The sequence below is a fragment of the Centroberyx gerrardi genome, chromosome 10, assembly GCF_048128805.1.
Source record: "Centroberyx gerrardi isolate f3 chromosome 10, fCenGer3.hap1.cur.20231027, whole genome shotgun sequence".
Classification (NCBI taxonomy): Eukaryota; Metazoa; Chordata; class Actinopteri; order Beryciformes; family Berycidae; genus Centroberyx; species Centroberyx gerrardi.
Genome location: NC_136006.1, coordinates 24,087,721 through 24,104,138, shown reverse-complemented (window position 1 = coordinate 24,104,138; position 16,418 = coordinate 24,087,721). Strand labels below are relative to the sequence as shown.

The 16,418-nt window shown below is 57.5% G+C and overlaps 32 non-coding genes across 32 annotated transcripts; all 32 read left to right on the top strand.

Annotated features, from left to right (window-relative positions):
- Nucleotides 1-178: 178 nt before the first annotated feature.
- On the top strand, nt 179-297 carry LOC144540203 (5S ribosomal RNA). The gene has a single exon (XR_013505425.1). It is a non-coding gene; the product is annotated as a 5S ribosomal RNA (ribosomal RNA).
- A 392-nt stretch (nt 298-689) lies between these two features.
- LOC144540202 (5S ribosomal RNA) lies at nt 690-808 on the top strand. Its single transcript, XR_013505424.1, has one exon. It is a non-coding gene; the product is annotated as a 5S ribosomal RNA (ribosomal RNA).
- A 392-nt stretch (nt 809-1,200) lies between these two features.
- On the top strand, nt 1,201-1,319 carry LOC144540201 (5S ribosomal RNA). The gene has a single exon (XR_013505423.1). It is a non-coding gene; the product is annotated as a 5S ribosomal RNA (ribosomal RNA).
- Nucleotides 1,320-1,711: 392 nt separating this feature from the next.
- Nucleotides 1,712-1,830, top strand: LOC144540200 (5S ribosomal RNA). Its single transcript, XR_013505422.1, has one exon. It is a non-coding gene; the product is annotated as a 5S ribosomal RNA (ribosomal RNA).
- A 392-nt stretch (nt 1,831-2,222) lies between these two features.
- On the top strand, nt 2,223-2,341 carry LOC144541033 (5S ribosomal RNA). Its single transcript, XR_013506248.1, has one exon. It is a non-coding gene; the product is annotated as a 5S ribosomal RNA (ribosomal RNA).
- A 392-nt stretch (nt 2,342-2,733) lies between these two features.
- Nucleotides 2,734-2,852, top strand: LOC144540919 (5S ribosomal RNA). The gene has a single exon (XR_013506136.1). It is a non-coding gene; the product is annotated as a 5S ribosomal RNA (ribosomal RNA).
- A 392-nt stretch (nt 2,853-3,244) lies between these two features.
- Nucleotides 3,245-3,363, top strand: LOC144540199 (5S ribosomal RNA). The gene has a single exon (XR_013505421.1). It is a non-coding gene; the product is annotated as a 5S ribosomal RNA (ribosomal RNA).
- Nucleotides 3,364-3,755: 392 nt separating this feature from the next.
- Nucleotides 3,756-3,874, top strand: LOC144540917 (5S ribosomal RNA). Its single transcript, XR_013506135.1, has one exon. It is a non-coding gene; the product is annotated as a 5S ribosomal RNA (ribosomal RNA).
- A 392-nt stretch (nt 3,875-4,266) lies between these two features.
- Nucleotides 4,267-4,385, top strand: LOC144541032 (5S ribosomal RNA). Its single transcript, XR_013506247.1, has one exon. It is a non-coding gene; the product is annotated as a 5S ribosomal RNA (ribosomal RNA).
- Nucleotides 4,386-4,777: 392 nt separating this feature from the next.
- Nucleotides 4,778-4,896, top strand: LOC144540198 (5S ribosomal RNA). Its single transcript, XR_013505420.1, has one exon. It is a non-coding gene; the product is annotated as a 5S ribosomal RNA (ribosomal RNA).
- Nucleotides 4,897-5,288: 392 nt separating this feature from the next.
- On the top strand, nt 5,289-5,407 carry LOC144540197 (5S ribosomal RNA). The gene has a single exon (XR_013505419.1). It is a non-coding gene; the product is annotated as a 5S ribosomal RNA (ribosomal RNA).
- A 395-nt stretch (nt 5,408-5,802) lies between these two features.
- Nucleotides 5,803-5,921, top strand: LOC144540196 (5S ribosomal RNA). The gene has a single exon (XR_013505418.1). It is a non-coding gene; the product is annotated as a 5S ribosomal RNA (ribosomal RNA).
- A 395-nt stretch (nt 5,922-6,316) lies between these two features.
- On the top strand, nt 6,317-6,435 carry LOC144540916 (5S ribosomal RNA). The gene has a single exon (XR_013506134.1). It is a non-coding gene; the product is annotated as a 5S ribosomal RNA (ribosomal RNA).
- A 395-nt stretch (nt 6,436-6,830) lies between these two features.
- LOC144540195 (5S ribosomal RNA) lies at nt 6,831-6,949 on the top strand. The gene has a single exon (XR_013505417.1). It is a non-coding gene; the product is annotated as a 5S ribosomal RNA (ribosomal RNA).
- Nucleotides 6,950-7,344: 395 nt separating this feature from the next.
- Nucleotides 7,345-7,463, top strand: LOC144541211 (5S ribosomal RNA). Its single transcript, XR_013506425.1, has one exon. It is a non-coding gene; the product is annotated as a 5S ribosomal RNA (ribosomal RNA).
- Nucleotides 7,464-7,858: 395 nt separating this feature from the next.
- LOC144540193 (5S ribosomal RNA) lies at nt 7,859-7,977 on the top strand. Its single transcript, XR_013505415.1, has one exon. It is a non-coding gene; the product is annotated as a 5S ribosomal RNA (ribosomal RNA).
- Nucleotides 7,978-8,372: 395 nt separating this feature from the next.
- Nucleotides 8,373-8,491, top strand: LOC144540192 (5S ribosomal RNA). Its single transcript, XR_013505414.1, has one exon. It is a non-coding gene; the product is annotated as a 5S ribosomal RNA (ribosomal RNA).
- A 392-nt stretch (nt 8,492-8,883) lies between these two features.
- LOC144541199 (5S ribosomal RNA) lies at nt 8,884-9,002 on the top strand. The gene has a single exon (XR_013506413.1). It is a non-coding gene; the product is annotated as a 5S ribosomal RNA (ribosomal RNA).
- Nucleotides 9,003-9,394: 392 nt separating this feature from the next.
- On the top strand, nt 9,395-9,513 carry LOC144540972 (5S ribosomal RNA). The gene has a single exon (XR_013506188.1). It is a non-coding gene; the product is annotated as a 5S ribosomal RNA (ribosomal RNA).
- Nucleotides 9,514-9,905: 392 nt separating this feature from the next.
- LOC144540191 (5S ribosomal RNA) lies at nt 9,906-10,024 on the top strand. Its single transcript, XR_013505413.1, has one exon. It is a non-coding gene; the product is annotated as a 5S ribosomal RNA (ribosomal RNA).
- A 392-nt stretch (nt 10,025-10,416) lies between these two features.
- On the top strand, nt 10,417-10,535 carry LOC144540190 (5S ribosomal RNA). Its single transcript, XR_013505412.1, has one exon. It is a non-coding gene; the product is annotated as a 5S ribosomal RNA (ribosomal RNA).
- Nucleotides 10,536-10,927: 392 nt separating this feature from the next.
- Nucleotides 10,928-11,046, top strand: LOC144540189 (5S ribosomal RNA). The gene has a single exon (XR_013505411.1). It is a non-coding gene; the product is annotated as a 5S ribosomal RNA (ribosomal RNA).
- Nucleotides 11,047-11,441: 395 nt separating this feature from the next.
- LOC144540188 (5S ribosomal RNA) lies at nt 11,442-11,560 on the top strand. The gene has a single exon (XR_013505410.1). It is a non-coding gene; the product is annotated as a 5S ribosomal RNA (ribosomal RNA).
- A 395-nt stretch (nt 11,561-11,955) lies between these two features.
- On the top strand, nt 11,956-12,074 carry LOC144540187 (5S ribosomal RNA). The gene has a single exon (XR_013505409.1). It is a non-coding gene; the product is annotated as a 5S ribosomal RNA (ribosomal RNA).
- A 392-nt stretch (nt 12,075-12,466) lies between these two features.
- On the top strand, nt 12,467-12,585 carry LOC144540186 (5S ribosomal RNA). The gene has a single exon (XR_013505408.1). It is a non-coding gene; the product is annotated as a 5S ribosomal RNA (ribosomal RNA).
- A 392-nt stretch (nt 12,586-12,977) lies between these two features.
- On the top strand, nt 12,978-13,096 carry LOC144540914 (5S ribosomal RNA). Its single transcript, XR_013506132.1, has one exon. It is a non-coding gene; the product is annotated as a 5S ribosomal RNA (ribosomal RNA).
- Nucleotides 13,097-13,488: 392 nt separating this feature from the next.
- On the top strand, nt 13,489-13,607 carry LOC144541174 (5S ribosomal RNA). The gene has a single exon (XR_013506389.1). It is a non-coding gene; the product is annotated as a 5S ribosomal RNA (ribosomal RNA).
- A 392-nt stretch (nt 13,608-13,999) lies between these two features.
- LOC144540185 (5S ribosomal RNA) lies at nt 14,000-14,118 on the top strand. The gene has a single exon (XR_013505407.1). It is a non-coding gene; the product is annotated as a 5S ribosomal RNA (ribosomal RNA).
- A 392-nt stretch (nt 14,119-14,510) lies between these two features.
- On the top strand, nt 14,511-14,629 carry LOC144540989 (5S ribosomal RNA). Its single transcript, XR_013506204.1, has one exon. It is a non-coding gene; the product is annotated as a 5S ribosomal RNA (ribosomal RNA).
- Nucleotides 14,630-15,021: 392 nt separating this feature from the next.
- On the top strand, nt 15,022-15,140 carry LOC144540184 (5S ribosomal RNA). The gene has a single exon (XR_013505406.1). It is a non-coding gene; the product is annotated as a 5S ribosomal RNA (ribosomal RNA).
- A 395-nt stretch (nt 15,141-15,535) lies between these two features.
- On the top strand, nt 15,536-15,654 carry LOC144540182 (5S ribosomal RNA). The gene has a single exon (XR_013505404.1). It is a non-coding gene; the product is annotated as a 5S ribosomal RNA (ribosomal RNA).
- Nucleotides 15,655-16,049: 395 nt separating this feature from the next.
- LOC144540181 (5S ribosomal RNA) lies at nt 16,050-16,168 on the top strand. Its single transcript, XR_013505403.1, has one exon. It is a non-coding gene; the product is annotated as a 5S ribosomal RNA (ribosomal RNA).
- The last annotated feature ends 250 nt before the right edge of the window (nt 16,169-16,418 follow it).

Sequence of the window (16,418 nt, the reverse complement as noted above, 5' to 3'; positions counted from 1 at the left end):
CGCAAATGTAGGGGAGAGAAAAGACTGCGGCCTTGCTCCCGGTGAGCACAACGGCTGAGGGCGTCAATGATAATAGAGGGCAGAGAAATAGGCCCATTTGGTGGCCGGTTTTCAAAGGGCCCTGCAGTAGGCACAGGCTAAGCCGTGTATAAAAGGCCTCCCTGCCGCCGCCTCAATTGCTTACGGCCATACCACTCTGAACACGCCCGATCTCGTCCGATCTCGGAAGCTAAGCAGGGTCGGGCCTGGTTAGTACTTGGATGGGAGACCGCCTGGGAATACCAGGTGCTGTAAGCTTTTTCATCTTTCTAGGCAGCAGAGGGCGCTGCTCCCTCTCCGGGGGAGACAGGGGGCCTCCAACAACAGTGCTGGCCAGCGGCAGTGCAGTCACTTTTGCAGAGGAAGTACAAGGACGACATCACGTCCCGTGTGCCAGCAACAGCTGGCTTTCCCTCGGGGAGGCTGCAAACTTATCACAGCATGCATTTGTGTCCCTGCCGTCGCTGAACAGCGCAAATGTAGGGGAGAGAAAAGACTGCGGCCTTGCTCCCGGTGAGCACAACGGCTGAGGGCGTCAATGATAACAGAGGGCAGAGAAATAGGCCCATTTGGTGGCCGGTTTTCAAAAGGCCCTGCAGTAGGCACAGGCTAAGCCGTGTATAAAAGGCCTCCCTGCCGCCGCCTCAATTGCTTACGGCCATACCACTCTGAACACGCCCGATCTCGTCCGATCTCGGAAGCTAAGCAGGGTCGGGCCTGGTTAGTACTTGGATGGGAGACCGCCTGGGAATACCAGGTGCTGTAAGCTTTTTCATCTTTCTAGGCAGCAGAGGGCGCTGCTCCCTCTCCGGGGGAGACAGGGGGCCTCCAACAACAGTGCTGGCCAGCGGCAGTGCAGTCACTTTTGCAGAGGAAGTACAAGGACGACATCACGTCCCGTGTGCCAGCAACAGCTGGCTTTCCCTCGGGGAGGCTGCAAACTTATCACAGCATGCATTTGTGTCCCTGCCGTCGCTGAACAGCGCAAATGTAGGGGAGAGAAAAGACTGCGGCCTTGCTCCCGGTGAGCACAACGGCTGAGGGCGTCAATGATAACAGAGGGCAGAGAAATAGGCCCATTTGGTGGCCGGTTTTCAAAAGGCCCTGCAGTAGGCACAGGCTAAGCCGTGTATAAAAGGCCTCCCTGCCGCCGCCTCAATTGCTTACGGCCATACCACTCTGAACACGCCCGATCTCGTCCGATCTCGGAAGCTAAGCAGGGTCGGGCCTGGTTAGTACTTGGATGGGAGACCGCCTGGGAATACCAGGTGCTGTAAGCTTTTTCATCTTTCTAGGCAGCAGAGGGCGCTGCTCCCTCTCCGGGGGAGACAGGGGGCCTCCAACAACAGTGCTGGCCAGCGGCAGTGCAGTCACTTTTGCAGAGGAAGTACAAGGACGACATCACGTCCCGTGTGCCAGCAACAGCTGGCTTTCCCTCGGGGAGGCTGCAAACTTATCACAGCATGCATTTGTGTCCCTGCCGTCGCTGAACAGCGCAAATGTAGGGGAGAGAAAAGACTGCGGCCTTGCTCCCGGTGAGCACAACGGCTGAGGGCGTCAATGATAACAGAGGGCAGAGAAATAGGCCCATTTGGTGGCCGGTTTTCAAAAGGCCCTGCAGTAGGCACAGGCTAAGCCGTGTATAAAAGGCCTCCCTGCCGCCGCCTCAATTGCTTACGGCCATACCACTCTGAACACGCCCGATCTCGTCCGATCTCGGAAGCTAAGCAGGGTCGGGCCTGGTTAGTACTTGGATGGGAGACCGCCTGGGAATACCAGGTGCTGTAAGCTTTTTCATCTTTCTAGGCAGCAGAGGGCGCTGCTCCCTCTCCGGGGGAGACAGGGGGCCTCCAACAACAGTGCTGGCCAGCGGCAGTGCAGTCACTTTTGCAGAGGAAGTACAAGGACGACATCACGTCCCGTGTGCCAGCAACAGCTGGCTTTCCCTCGGGGAGGCTGCAAACTTATCACAGCATGCATTTGTGTCCCTGCCGTCGCTGAACAGCGCAAATGTAGGGGAGAGAAAAGACTGCGGCCTTGCTCCCGGTGAGCACAACGGCTGAGGGCGTCAATGATAACAGAGGGCAGAGAAATAGGCCCATTTGGTGGCCGGTTTTCAAAAGGCCCTGCAGTAGGCACAGGCTAAGCCGTGTATAAAAGGCCTCCCTGCCGCCGCCTCAATTGCTTACGGCCATACCACTCTGAACACGCCCGATCTCGTCCGATCTCGGAAGATAAGCAGGGTCGGGCCTGGTTAGTACTTGGATGGGAGACCGCCTGCGAATACCAGGTGCTGTAAGCTTTTTCATCTTTCTAGGCAGCAGAGGGCGCTGCTCCCTCTCCGGGGGAGACAGGGGGCCTCCAACAACAGTGCTGGCCAGCGGCAGTGCAGTCACTTTTGCAGAGGAAGTACAAGGACGACATCACGTCCCGTGTGCCAGCAACAGCTGGCTTTCCCTCGGGGAGGCTGCAAACTTATCACAGCATGCATTTGTGTCCCTGCCGTCGCTGAACAGCGCAAATGTAGGGGAGAGAAAAGACTGCGGCCTTGCTCCCGGTGAGCACAACGGCTGAGGGCGTCAATGATAACAGAGGGCAGAGAAATAGGCCCATTTGGTGGCCGGTTTTCAAAAGGCCCTGCAGTAGGCACAGGCTAAGCCGTGTATAAAAGGCCTCCCTGCCGCCGCCTCAATTGCTTACGGCCATACCACTCTGAACACGCCCGATCTCGTCCGATCTCGGAAGCTAAGCAGGGTCGGGCCTGGTTAGTACTTGGATGGGAGACCGCCTGCGAATACCAGGTGCTGTAAGCTTTTTCATCTTTCTAGGCAGCAGAGGGCGCTGCTCCCTCTCCGGGGGAGACAGGGGGCCTCCAACAACAGTGCTGGCCAGCGGCAGTGCAGTCACTTTTGCAGAGGAAGTACAAGGACGACATCACGTCCCGTGTGCCAGCAACAGCTGGCTTTCCCTCGGGGAGGCTGCAAACTTATCACAGCATGCATTTGTGTCCCTGCCGTCGCTGAACAGCGCAAATGTAGGGGAGAGAAAAGACTGCGGCCTTGCTCCCGGTGAGCACAACGGCTGAGGGCGTCAATGATAACAGAGGGCAGAGAAATAGGCCCATTTGGTGGCCGGTTTTCAAAAGGCCCTGCAGTAGGCACAGGCTAAGCCGTGTATAAAAGGCCTCCCTGCCGCCGCCTCAATTGCTTACGGCCATACCACTCTGAACACGCCCGATCTCGTCCGATCTCGGAAGCTAAGCAGGGTCGGGCCTGGTTAGTACTTGGATGGGAGACCGCCTGGGAATACCAGGTGCTGTAAGCTTTTTCATCTTTCTAGGCAGCAGAGGGCGCTGCTCCCTCTCCGGGGGAGACAGGGGGCCTCCAACAACAGTGCTGGCCAGCGGCAGTGCAGTCACTTTTGCAGAGGAAGTACAAGGACGACATCACGTCCCGTGTGCCAGCAACAGCTGGCTTTCCCTCGGGGAGGCTGCAAACTTATCACAGCATGCATTTGTGTCCCTGCCGTCGCTGAACAGCGCAAATGTAGGGGAGAGAAAAGACTGCGGCCTTGCTCCCGGTGAGCACAACGGCTGAGGGCGTCAATGATAACAGAGGGCAGAGAAATAGGCCCATTTGGTGGCCGGTTTTCAAAAGGCCCTGCAGTAGGCACAGGCTAAGCCGTGTATAAAAGGCCTCCCTGCCGCCGCCTCAATTGCTTACGGCCATACCACTCTGAACACGCCCGATCTCGTCCGATCTCGGAAGCTAAGCAGGGTCGGGCCTGGTTAGTACTTGGATGGGAGACCGCCTGCGAATACCAGGTGCTGTAAGCTTTTTCATCTTTCTAGGCAGCAGAGGGCGCTGCTCCCTCTCCGGGGGAGACAGGGGGCCTCCAACAACAGTGCTGGCCAGCGGCAGTGCAGTCACTTTTGCAGAGGAAGTACAAGGACGACATCACGTCCCGTGTGCCAGCAACAGCTGGCTTTCCCTCGGGGAGGCTGCAAACTTATCACAGCATGCATTTGTGTCCCTGCCGTCGCTGAACAGCGCAAATGTAGGGGAGAGAAAAGACTGCGGCCTTGCTCCCGGTGAGCACAACGGCTGAGGGCGTCAATGATAACAGAGGGCAGAGAAATAGGCCCATTTGGTGGCCGGTTTTCAAAAGGCCCTGCAGTAGGCACAGGCTAAGCCGTGTATAAAAGGCCTCCCTGCCGCCGCCTCAATTGCTTACGGCCATACCACTCTGAACACGCCCGATCTCGTCCGATCTCGGAAGCTAAGCAGTGTCGGGCCTGGTTAGTACTTGGATGGGAGACCGCCTGCGAATACCAGGTGCTGTAAGCTTTTTCATCTTTCTAGGCAGCAGAGGGCGCTGCTCCCTCTCCGGGGGAGACAGGGGGCCTCCAACAACAGTGCTGGCCAGCGGCAGTGCAGTCACTTTTGCAGAGGAAGTACAAGGACGACATCACGTCCCGTGTGCCAGCAACAGCTGGCTTTCCCTCGGGGAGGCTGCAAACTTATCACAGCATGCATTTGTGTCCCTGCCGTCGCTGAACAGCGCAAATGTAGGGGAGAGAAAAGACTGCGGCCTTGCTCCCGGTGAGCACAACGGCTGAGGGCGTCAATGATAATAGAGGGCAGAGAAATAGGCCCATTTGGTGGCCGGTTTTCAAAAGGCCCTGCAGTAGGCACAGGCTAAGCCGTGTATAAAAGGCCTCCCTGCCGCCGCCTCAATTGCTTACGGCCATACCACTCTGAACACGCCCGATCTCGTCCGATCTCGGAAGCTAAGCAGGGTCGGGCCTGGTTAGTACTTGGATGGGAGACCGCCTGGGAATACCAGGTGCTGTAAGCTTTTTCATCTTTCTAGGCAGCAGAGGGCGCTGCTCCCTCTCCGGGGGAGACAGGGGGCCTCCAACAACAGTGCTGGCCAGCGGCAGTGCAGTCACTTTTGCAGAGGAAGTACAAGGACGACATCACGTCCCGTGTGCCAGCAACAGCTGGCTTTCCCTCGGGGAGGCTGCAAACTTATCACAGCATGCATTTGTGTCCCTGCCGTCGCTGAACAGCGCAAATGTAGGGGAGAGAAAAGACTGCGGCCTTGCTCCCGGTGAGCACAACGGCTGAGGGCGTCAATGATAACAGAGGGCAGAGAAATAGGCCCATTTGGTGGCCGGTTTTCAAAAGGCCCTGCAGTAGGCACAGGCTAAGCCGTGTATAAAAGGCCTCCCTGCCGCCGCCTCAATTGCTTACGGCCATACCACTCTGAACACGCCCGATCTCGTCCGATCTCGGAAGCTAAGCAGGGTCGGGCCTGGTTAGTACTTGGATGGGAGACCGCCTGGGAATACCAGGTGCTGTAAGCTTTTTCATCTTTCTAGGCAGCAGAGGGCGCTGCTCCCTCTCCGGGGGAGACAGGGGGCCTCCAACAACAGTGCTGGCCAGCGGCAGTGCAGTCACTTTTGCAGAGGAAGTACAAGGACGACATCACGTCCCGTGTGCCAGCAACAGCTGGCTTTCCCTCGGGGAGGCTGCAAACTTATCACAGCATGCATTTGTGTCCCTGCCGTCGCTGAACAGCGCAAATGTAGGGGAGAGAAAAGACTGCGGCCTTGCTCCCGGTGAGCACAACGGCTGAGGGCGTCAATGATAATAGAGGGCAGAGAAATAGGACCATTTGGTGGCCGGTTTTCAAAGGGCCCTGCAGTAGGCACAGGCTAAGCCGTGTATAAAAGGCCTCCCTGCCGCCGCCGCCTCAATTGCTTACGGCCATACCACTCTGAACACGCCCGATCTCGTCCGATCTCGGAAGCTAAGCAGGGTCGGGCCTGGTTAGTACTTGGATGGGAGACCGCCTGGGAATACCAGGTGCTGTAAGCTTTTTCATCTTTCTAGGCAGCAGAGGGCGCTGCTCCCTCTCCGGGGGAGACAGGGGGCCTCCAACAACAGTGCTGGCCAGCGGCAGTGCAGTCACTTTTGCAGAGGAAGTACAAGGACGACATCACGTCCCGTGTGCCAGCAACAGCTGGCTTTCCCTCGGGGAGGCTGCAAACTTATCACAGCATGCATTTGTGTCCCTGCCGTCGCTGAACAGCGCAAATGTAGGGGAGAGAAAAGACTGCGGCCTTGCTCCCGGTGAGCACAACGGCTGAGGGCGTCAATTATAATAGAGGGCAGAGAAATAGGCCCATTTGGTGGCCGGTTTTCAAAGGGCCCTGCAGTAGGCACAGGCTAAGCCGTGTATAAAAGGCCTCCCTGCCGCCGCTGCCTCAATTGCTTACGGCCATACCACTCTGAACACGCCCGATCTCGTCCGATCTCGGAAGCTAAGCAGGGTCGGGCCTGGTTAGTACTTGGATGGGAGACCGCCTGCGAATACCAGGTGCTGTAAGCTTTTTCATCTTTCTAGGCAGCAGAGGGCGCTGCTCCCTCTCCGGGGGAGACAGGGGGCCTCCAACAACAGTGCTGGCCAGCGGCAGTGCAGTCACTTTTGCAGAGGAAGTACAAGGACGACATCACGTCCCGTGTGCCAGCAACAGCTGGCTTTCCCTCGGGGAGGCTGCAAACTTATCACAGCATGCATTTGTGTCCCTGCCGTCGCTGAACAGCGCAAATGTAGGGGAGAGAAAAGACTGCGGCCTTGCTCCCGGTGAGCACAACGGCTGAGGGCGTCAATGATAATAGAGGGCAGAGAAATAGGCCCATTTGGTGGCCGGTTTTCAAAGGGCCCTGCAGTAGGCACAGGCTAAGCCGTGTATAAAAGGCCTCCCTGCCGCCGCTGCCTCAATTGCTTACGGCCATACCACTCTGAACACGCCCGATCTCGTCCGATCTCGGAAGCTAAGCAGGGTCGGGCCTGGTTAGTACTTGGATGGGAGACCGCCTGGGAATACCAGGTGCTGTAAGCTTTTTCATCTTTCTAGGCAGCAGAGGGCGCTGCTCCCTCTCCGGGGGAGACAGGGGGCCTCCAACAACAGTGCTGGCCAGCGGCAGTGCAGTCACTTTTGCAGAGGAAGTACAAGGACGACATCACGTCCCGTGTGCCAGCAACAGCTGGCTTTCCCTCGGGGAGGCTGCAAACTTATCACAGCATGCATTTGTGTCCCTGCCGTCGCTGAACAGCGCAAATGTAGGGGAGAGAAAAGACTGCGGCCTTGCTCCCGGTGAGCACAACGGCTGAGGGCGTCAATGATAATAGAGGGCAGAGAAATAGGCCCATTTGGTGGCCGGTTTTCAAAGGGCCCTGCAGTAGGCACAGGCTAAGCCGTGTATAAAAGGCCTCCCTGCCGCCGCTGCCTCAATTGCTTACGGCCATACCACTCTGAACACGCCCGATCTCGTCCGATCTCGGAAGCTAAGCAGGGTCGGGGCTGGTTAGTACTTGGATGGGAGACCGCCTGGGAATACCAGGTGCTGTAAGCTTTTTCATCTTTCTAGGCAGCAGAGGGCGCTGCTCCCTCTCCGGGGGAGACAGGGGGCCTCCAACAACAGTGCTGGCCAGCGGCAGTGCAGTCACTTTTGCAGAGGAAGTACAAGGACGACATCACGTCCCGTGTGCCAGCAACAGCTGGCTTTCCCTCGGGGAGGCTGCAAACTTATCACAGCATGCATTTGTGTCCCTGCCGTCGCTGAACAGCGCAAATGTAGGGGAGAGAAAAGACTGCGGCCTTGCTCCCGGTGAGCACAACGGCTGAGGGCGTCAATGATAATAGAGGGCAGAGAAATAGGCCCATTTGGTGGCCGGTTTTCAAAGGGCCCTGCAGTAGGCACAGGCTAAGCCGTGTATAAAAGGCCTCCCTGCCGCCGCCGCCTCAATTGCTTACGGCCATACCACTCTGAACACGCCCGATCTCGTCCGATCTCGGAAGCTAAGCAGGGTCGGGCCTGGTTAGTACTTGGATGGGAGACCGCCTGGGAATACCAGGTGCTGTAAGCTTTTTCATCTTTCTAGGCAGCAGAGGGCGCTGCTCCCTCTCCGGGGGAGACAGGGGGCCTCCAACAACAGTGCTGGCCAGCGGCAGTGCAGTCACTTTTGCAGAGGAAGTACAAGGACGACATCACGTCCCGTGTGCCAGCAACAGCTGGCTTTCCCTCGGGGAGGCTGCAAACTTATCACAGCATGCATTTGTGTCCCTGCCGTCGCTGAACAGCGCAAATGTAGGGGAGAGAAAAGACTGCGGCCTTGCTCCCGGTGAGCACAACGGCTGAGGGCGTCAATGATAATAGAGGGCAGAGAAATAGGCCCATTTGGTGGCCGGTTTTCAAAGGGCCCTGCAGTAGGCACAGGCTAAGCCGTGTATAAAAGGCCTCCCTGCCGCCGCCGCCTCAATTGCTTACGGCCATACCACTCTGAACACGCCCGATCTCGTCCGATCTCGGAAGCTAAGCAGGGTCGGGCCTGGTTAGTACTTGGATGGGAGACCGCCTGGGAATACCAGGTGCTGTAAGCTTTTTCATCTTTCTAGGCAGCAGAGGGCGCTGCTCCCTCTCCGGGGGAGACAGGGGGCCTCCAACAACAGTGCTGGCCAGCGGCAGTGCAGTCACTTTTGCAGAGGAAGTACAAGGACGACATCACGTCCCGTGTGCCAGCAACAGCTGGCTTTCCCTCGGGGAGGCTGCAAACTTATCACAGCATGCATTTGTGTCCCTGCCGTCGCTGAACAGCGCAAATGTAGGGGAGAGAAAAGACTGCGGCCTTGCTCCCGGTGAGCACAACGGCTGAGGGCGTCAATGATAATAGAGGGCAGAGAAATAGGCCCATTTGGTGGCCGGTTTTCAAAGGGCCCTGCAGTAGGCACAGGCTAAGCCGTGTATAAAAGGCCTCCCTGCCGCCGCCTCAATTGCTTACGGCCATACCACTCTGAACACGCCCGATCTCGTCCGATCTCGGAAGCTAAGCAGGGTCCGGCCTGGTTAGTACTTGGATGGGAGACCGCCTGGGAATACCAGGTGCTGTAAGCTTTTTCATCTTTCTAGGCAGCAGAGGGCGCTGCTCCCTCTCCGGGGGAGACAGGGGGCCTCCAACAACAGTGCTGGCCAGCGGCAGTGCAGTCACTTTTGCAGAGGAAGTACAAGGACGACATCACGTCCCGTGTGCCAGCAACAGCTGGCTTTCCCTCGGGGAGGCTGCAAACTTATCACAGCATGCATTTGTGTCCCTGCCGTCGCTGAACAGCGCAAATGTAGGGGAGAGAAAAGACTGCGGCCTTGCTCCCGGTGAGCACAACGGCTGAGGGCGTCAATGATAATAGAGGGCAGAGAAATAGGCCCATTTGGTGGCCGGTTTTCAAAGGGCCCTGCAGTAGGCACAGGCTAAGCCGTGTATAAAAGGCCTCCCTGCCGCCGCCTCAATTGCTTACGGCCATACCACTCTGAACACGCCCGATCTCGTCCGATCTCGGAAGCTAAGCAGGGTCGGGCCTGGTTGGTACTTGGATGGGAGACCGCCTGGGAATACCAGGTGCTGTAAGCTTTTTCATCTTTCTAGGCAGCAGAGGGCGCTGCTCCCTCTCCGGGGGAGACAGGGGGCCTCCAACAACAGTGCTGGCCAGCGGCAGTGCAGTCACTTTTGCAGAGGAAGTACAAGGACGTCATCACGTCCCGTGTGCCAGCAACAGCTGGCTTTCCCTCGGGGAGGCTGCAAACTTATCACAGCATGCATTTGTGTCCCTGCCGTCGCTGAACAGCGCAAATGTAGGGGAGAGAAAAGACTGCGGCCTTGCTCCCGGTGAGCACAACGGCTGAGGGCGTCAATGATAATAGAGGGCAGAGAAATAGGCCCATTTGGTGGCCGGTTTTCAAAAGGCCCTGCAGTAGGCACAGGCTAAGCCGTGTATAAAAGGCCTCCCTGCCGCCGCCCCAATTGCTTACGGCCATACCACTCTGAACACGCCCGATCTCGTCCGATCTCGGAAGCTAAGCAGGGTCGGGCCTGGTTAGTACTTGGATGGGAGACCGCCTGGGAATACCAGGTGCTGTAAGCTTTTTCATCTTTCTAGGCAGCAGAGGGCGCTGCTCCCTCTCCGGGGGAGACAGGGGGCCTCCAACAACAGTGCTGGCCAGCGGCAGTGCAGTCACTTTTGCAGAGGAAGTACAAGGACGACATCACGTCCCGTGTGCCAGCAACAGCTGGCTTTCCCTCGGGGAGGCTGCAAACTTATCACAGCATGCATTTGTGTCCCTGCCGTCGCTGAACAGCGCAAATGTAGGGGAGAGAAAAGACTGCGGCCTTGCTCCCGGTGAGCACAACGGCTGAGGGCGTCAATGATAATAGAGGGCAGAGAAATAGGCCCATTTGGTGGCCGGTTTTCAAAGGGCCCTGCAGTAGGCACAGGCTAAGCCGTGTATAAAAGGCCTCCCTGCCGCCGCCTCAATTGCTTACGGCCATACCACTCTGAACACGCCCGATCTCGTCCGATCTCGGAAGCTAAGCAGGGTCGGGCCTGGTTAGTACTTGGATGGGAGACCGCCTGGGAATACCAGGTGCTGTAAGCTTTTTCATCTTTCTAGGCAGCAGAGGGCGCTGCTCCCTCTCCGGGGGAGACAGGGGGCCTCCAACAACAGTGCTGGCCAGCGGCAGTGCAGTCACTTTTGCAGAGGAAGTACAAGGACGACATCACGTCCCGTGTGCCAGCAACAGCTGGCTTTCCCTCGGGGAGGCTGCAAACTTATCACAGCATGCATTTGTGTCCCTGCCGTCGCTGAACAGCGCAAATGTAGGGGAGAGAAAAGACTGCGGCCTTGCTCCCGGTGAGCACAACGGCTGAGGGCGTCAATGATAATAGAGGGCAGAGAAATAGGCCCATTTGGTGGCCGGTTTTCAAAGGGCCCTGCAGTAGGCACAGGCTAAGCCGTGTATAAAAGGCCTCCCTGCCGCCGCCTCAATTGCTTACGGCCATACCACTCTGAACACGCCCGATCTCGTCCGATCTCGGAAGCTAAGCAGGGTCGGGCCTGGTTAGTACTTGGATGGGAGACCGCCTGGGAATACCAGGTGCTGTAAGCTTTTTCATCTTTCTAGGCAGCAGAGGGCGCTGCTCCCTCTCCGGGGGAGACAGGGGGCCTCCAACAACAGTGCTGGCCAGCGGCAGTGCAGTCACTTTTGCAGAGGAAGTACAAGGACGACATCACGTCCCGTGTGCCAGCAACAGCTGGCTTTCCCTCGGGGAGGCTGCAAACTTATCACAGCATGCATTTGTGTCCCTGCCGTCGCTGAACAGCGCAAATGTAGGGGAGAGAAAAGACTGCGGCCTTGCTCCCGGTGAGCACAACGGCTGAGGGCGTCAATGATAATAGAGGGCAGAGAAATAGGCCCATTTGGTGGCCGGTTTTCAAAGGGCCCTGCAGTAGGCACAGGCTAAGCCGTGTATAAAAGGCCTCCCTGCCGCCGCCGCCTCAATTGCTTACGGCCATACCACTCTGAACACGCCCGATCTCGTCCGATCTCGGAAGCTAAGCAGGGTCGGGCCTGGTTAGTACTTGGATGGGAGACCGCCTGGGAATACCAGGTGCTGTAAGCTTTTTCATCTTTCTAGGCAGCAGAGGGCGCTGCTCCCTCTCCGGGGGAGACAGGGGGCCTCCAACAACAGTGCTGGCCAGCGGCAGTGCAGTCACTTTTGCAGAGGAAGTACAAGGACGACATCACGTCCCGTGTGCCAGCAACAGCTGGCTTTCCCTCGGGGAGGCTGCAAACTTATCACAGCATGCATTTGTGTCCCTGCCGTCGCTGAACAGCGCAAATGTAGGGGAGAGAAAAGACTGCGGCCTTGCTCCCGGTGAGCACAACGGCTGAGGGCGTCAATGATAATAGAGGGCAGAGAAATAGGCCCATTTGGTGGCCGGTTTTCAAAGGGCCCTGCAGTAGGCACAGGCTAAGCCGTGTATAAAAGGCCTCCCTGCCGCCGCTGCCTCAATTGCTTACGGCCATACCACTCTGAACACGCCCGATCTCGTCCGATCTCGGAAGCTAAGCAGGGTCGGGCCTGGTTAGTACTTGGATGGGAGACCGCCTGGGAATACCAGGTGCTGTAAGCTTTTTCATCTTTCTAGGCAGCAGAGGGCGCTGCTCCCTCTCCGGGGGAGACAGGGGGCCTCCAACAACAGTGCTGGCCAGCGGCAGTGCAGTCACTTTTGCAGAGGAAGTACAAGGACGACATCACGTCCCGTGTGCCAGCAACAGCTGGCTTTCCCTCGGGGAGGCTGCAAACTTATCACAGCATGCATTTGTGTCCCTGCCGTCGCTGAACAGCGCAAATGTAGGGGAGAGAAAAGACTGCGGCCTTGCTCCCGGTGAGCACAACGGCTGAGGGCGTCAATGATAATAGAGGGCAGAGAAATAGGCCCATTTGGTGGCCGGTTTTCAAAGGGCCCTGCAGTAGGCACAGGCTAAGCCGTGTATAAAAGGCCTCCCTGCCGCCGCCTCAATTGCTTACGGCCATACCACTCTGAACACGCCCGATCTCGTCCGATCTCGGAAGCTAAGCAGGGTCGGGCCTGGTTAGTACTTGGATGGGAGACCGCCTGGGAATACCAGGTGCTGTAAGCTTTTTCATCTTTCTAGGCAGCAGAGGGCGCTGCTCCCTCTCCGGGGGAGACAGGGGGCCTCCAACAACAGTGCTGGCCAGCGGCAGTGCAGTCACTTTTGCAGAGGAAGTACAAGGACGACATCACGTCCCGTGTGCCAGCAACAGCTGGCTTTCCCTCGGGGAGGCTGCAAACTTATCACAGCATACATTTGTGTCCCTGCCGTCGCTGAACAGCGCAAATGTAGGGGAGAGAAAAGACTGCGGCCTTGCTCCCGGTGAGCACAACGGCTGAGGGCGTCAATGATAATAGAGGGCAGAGAAATAGGCCCATTTGGTGGCCGGTTTTCAAAGGGCCCTGCAGTAGGCACAGGCTAAGCCGTGTATAAAAGGCCTCCCTGCCGCCGCCTCAATTGCTTACGGCCATACCACTCTGAACACGCCCGATCTCGTCCGATCTCGGAAGCTAAGCAGGGTCGGACCTGGTTAGTACTTGGATGGGAGACCGCCTGGGAATACCAGGTGCTGTAAGCTTTTTCATCTTTCTAGGCAGCAGAGGGCACTGCTCCCTCTCCGGGGGAGACAGGGGGCCTCCAACAACAGTGCTGGCCAGCGGCAGTGCAGTCACTTTTGCAGAGGAAGTACAAGGACGACATCACGTCCCGTGTGCCAGCAACAGCTGGCTTTCCCTCGGGGAGGCTGCAAACTTATCACAGCATGCATTTGTGTCCCTGCCGTCGCTGAACAGCGCAAATGTAGGGGAGAGAAAAGACTGCGGCCTTGCTCCCGGTGAGCACAACGGCTGAGGGCGTCAATGATAATAGAGGGCAGAGAAATAGGCCCATTTGGTGGCCGGTTTTCAAAGGGCCCTGCAGTAGGCACAGGCTAAGCCGTGTATAAAAGGCCTCCCTGCCGCCGCCTCAATTGCTTACGGCCATACCACTCTGAACACGCCCGATCTCGTCCGATCTCGGAAGCTAAGCAGGGTCGGGCCTGGTTAGTACTTGGATGGGAGACCGCCTGGGAATACCAGGTCCTGTAAGCTTTTTCATCTTTCTAGGCAGCAGAGGGCGCTGCTCCCTCTCCGGGGGAGACAGGGGGCCTCCAACAACAGTGCTGGCCAGCGGCAGTGCTGTCACTTTTGCAGAGGAAGTACAAGGACGACATCACGTCCCGTGTGCCAGCAACAGCTGGCTTTCCCTCGGGGAGGCTGCAAACTTATCACAGCATGCATTTGTGTCCCTGCCGTCGCTGAACAGCGCAAATGTAGGGGAGAGAAAAGACTGCGGCCTTGCTCCCGGTGAGCACAACGGCTGAGGGCGTCAATGATAATAGAGGGCAGAGAAATAGGCCCATTTGGTGGCCGGTTTTCAAAGGGCCCTGCAGTAGGCACAAGCTAAGCCGTGTATAAAAGGCCTCCCTGCCGACGCCTCAATTGCTTACGGCCATACCACTCTGAACACGCCCGATCTCGTCCGATCTCGGAAGCTAAGCAGGGTCGGGCCTGGTTAGTACTTGGATGGGAGACCGCCTGGGAATACCAGGTGCTGTAAGCTTTTTCATCTTTCTAGGCAGCAGAGGGCGCTGCTCCCTCTCCGGGGGAGACAGGGGGCCTCCAACAACAGTGCTGGCCAGCGGCAGTGCAGTCACTTTTGCAGAGGAAGTACAAGGACGACATCACGTCCCGTGTGCCAGCAACAGCTGGCTTTCCCTCGGGGAGGCTGCAAACTTATCACAGCATGCATTTGTGTCCCTGCCGTCGCTGAACAGCGCAAATGTAGGGGAGAGAAAAGACTGCGGCCTTGCTCCCGGTGAGCACAACGGCTGAGGGCGTCAATGATAATAGAGGGCAGAGAAATAGGCCCATTTGGTGGCCGGTTTTCAAAGGGCCCTGCAGTAGGCACAGGCTAAGCCGTGTATAAAAGGCCTCCCTGCCGCCGCCCCAATTGCTTACGGCCATACCACTCTGAACACGCCCGATCTCGTCCGATCTCGAAAGCTAAGCAGGGTCGGGCCTGGTTAGTACTTGGATGGGAGACCGCCTGGGAATACCAGGTGCTGTAAGCTTTTTCATCTTTCTAGGCAGCAGAGGGCGCTGCTCCCTCTCCGGGGGAGACAGGGGGCCTCCAACAACAGTGCTGGCCAGCGGCAGTGCAGTCACTTTTGCAGAGGAAGTACAAGGACGACATCACGTCCCGTGTGCCAGCAACAGCTGGCTTTCCCTCGGGGAGGCTGCAAACTTATCACAGCATGCATTTGTGTCCCTGCCGTCGCTGAACAGCGCAAATGTAGGGGAGAGAAAAGACTGCGGCCTTGCTCCCGGTGAGCACAACGGCTGAGGGCGTCAATGATAATAGAGGGCAGAGAAATAGGCCCATTTGGTGGCCGGTTTTCAAAGGGCCCTGCAGTAGGCACAGGCTAAGCCGTGTATAAAAGGCCTCCCTGCCGCCGCCTCAATTGCTTACGGCCATACCACTCTGAACACGCCCGATCTCGTCCGATCTCGGAAGCTAAGCAGGGTCGGGCCTGGTTAGTACTTGGATGGGAGACCGCCTGGGAATACCAGGTGCTGTAAGCTTTTTCATCTTTCTAGGCAGCAGAGGGCGCTGCTCCCTCTCCGGGGGAGACAGGGGGCCTCCAACAACAGTGCTGGCCAGCGGCAGTGCAGTCACTTTTGCAGAGGAAGTACAAGGACGACATCACGTCCCGTGTGCCAGCAACAGCTGGCTTTCCCTCGGGGAGGCTGCAAACTTATCACAGCATGCATTTGTGTCCCTGCCGTCGCTGAACAGCGCAAATGTAGGGGAGAGAAAAGACTGCGGCCTTGCTCCCGGTGAGCACAACGGCTGAGGGCGTCAATGATAATAGAGGGCAGAGAAATAGGCCCATTTGGTGGCCGGTTTTCAAAGGGCCCTGCAGTAGGCACAGGCTAAGCCGTGTATAAAAGGCCTCCCTGCCGCCGCCGCCTCAATTGCTTACGGCCATACCACTCTGAACACGCCCGATCTCGTCCGATCTCGGAAGCTAAGCAGGGTCGGGCCTGGTTAGTACTTGGATGGGAGACCGCCTGGGAATACCAGGTGCTGTAAGCTTTTTCATCTTTCTAGGCAGCAGAGGGCGCTGCTCCCTCTCCGGGGGAGACAGGGGGCCTCCAACAACAGTGCTGGCCAGCGGCAGTGCAGTCACTTTTGCAGAGGAAGTACAAGGACGACATCACGTCCCGTGTGCCAGCAACAGCTGGCTTTCCCTCGGGGAGGCTGCAAACTTATCACAGCATGCATTTGTGTCCCTGCCGTCGCTGAACAGCGCAAATGTAGGGGAGAGAAAAGACTGCGGCCTTGCTCCCGGTGAGCACAACGGCTGAGGGCGTCAATGATAATAGAGGGCAGAGAAATAGGCCCATTTGGTGGCCGGTTTTCAAAGGGCCCTGCAGTAGGCACAGGCTAAGCCGTGTATAAAAGGCCTCCCTGCCGCCGCCGCCTCAATTGCTTACGGCCATACCACTCTGAACACGCCCGATCTCGTCCGATCTCGGAAGCTAAGCAGGGTCGGGCCTGGTTAGTACTTGGATGGGAGACCGCCTGGGAATACCAGGTGCTGTAAGCTTTTTCATCTTTCTAGGCAGCAGAGGGCGCTGCTCCCTCTCCGGGGGAGACAGGGGGCCTCCAACAACAGTGCTGGCCAGCGGCAGTGCAGTCACTTTTGCAGAGGAAGTACAAGGACGACATCACGTCCCGTGTGCCAGCAACAGCTGGCTTTCCCTCGGGGAGGCTGCAAACTTATCACAGCATGCATTTGTGTCCCTGCCGTCGCTGAACAGCGCAAATGTAGGGGAGAGAAAAGACTGCGGCCTTGC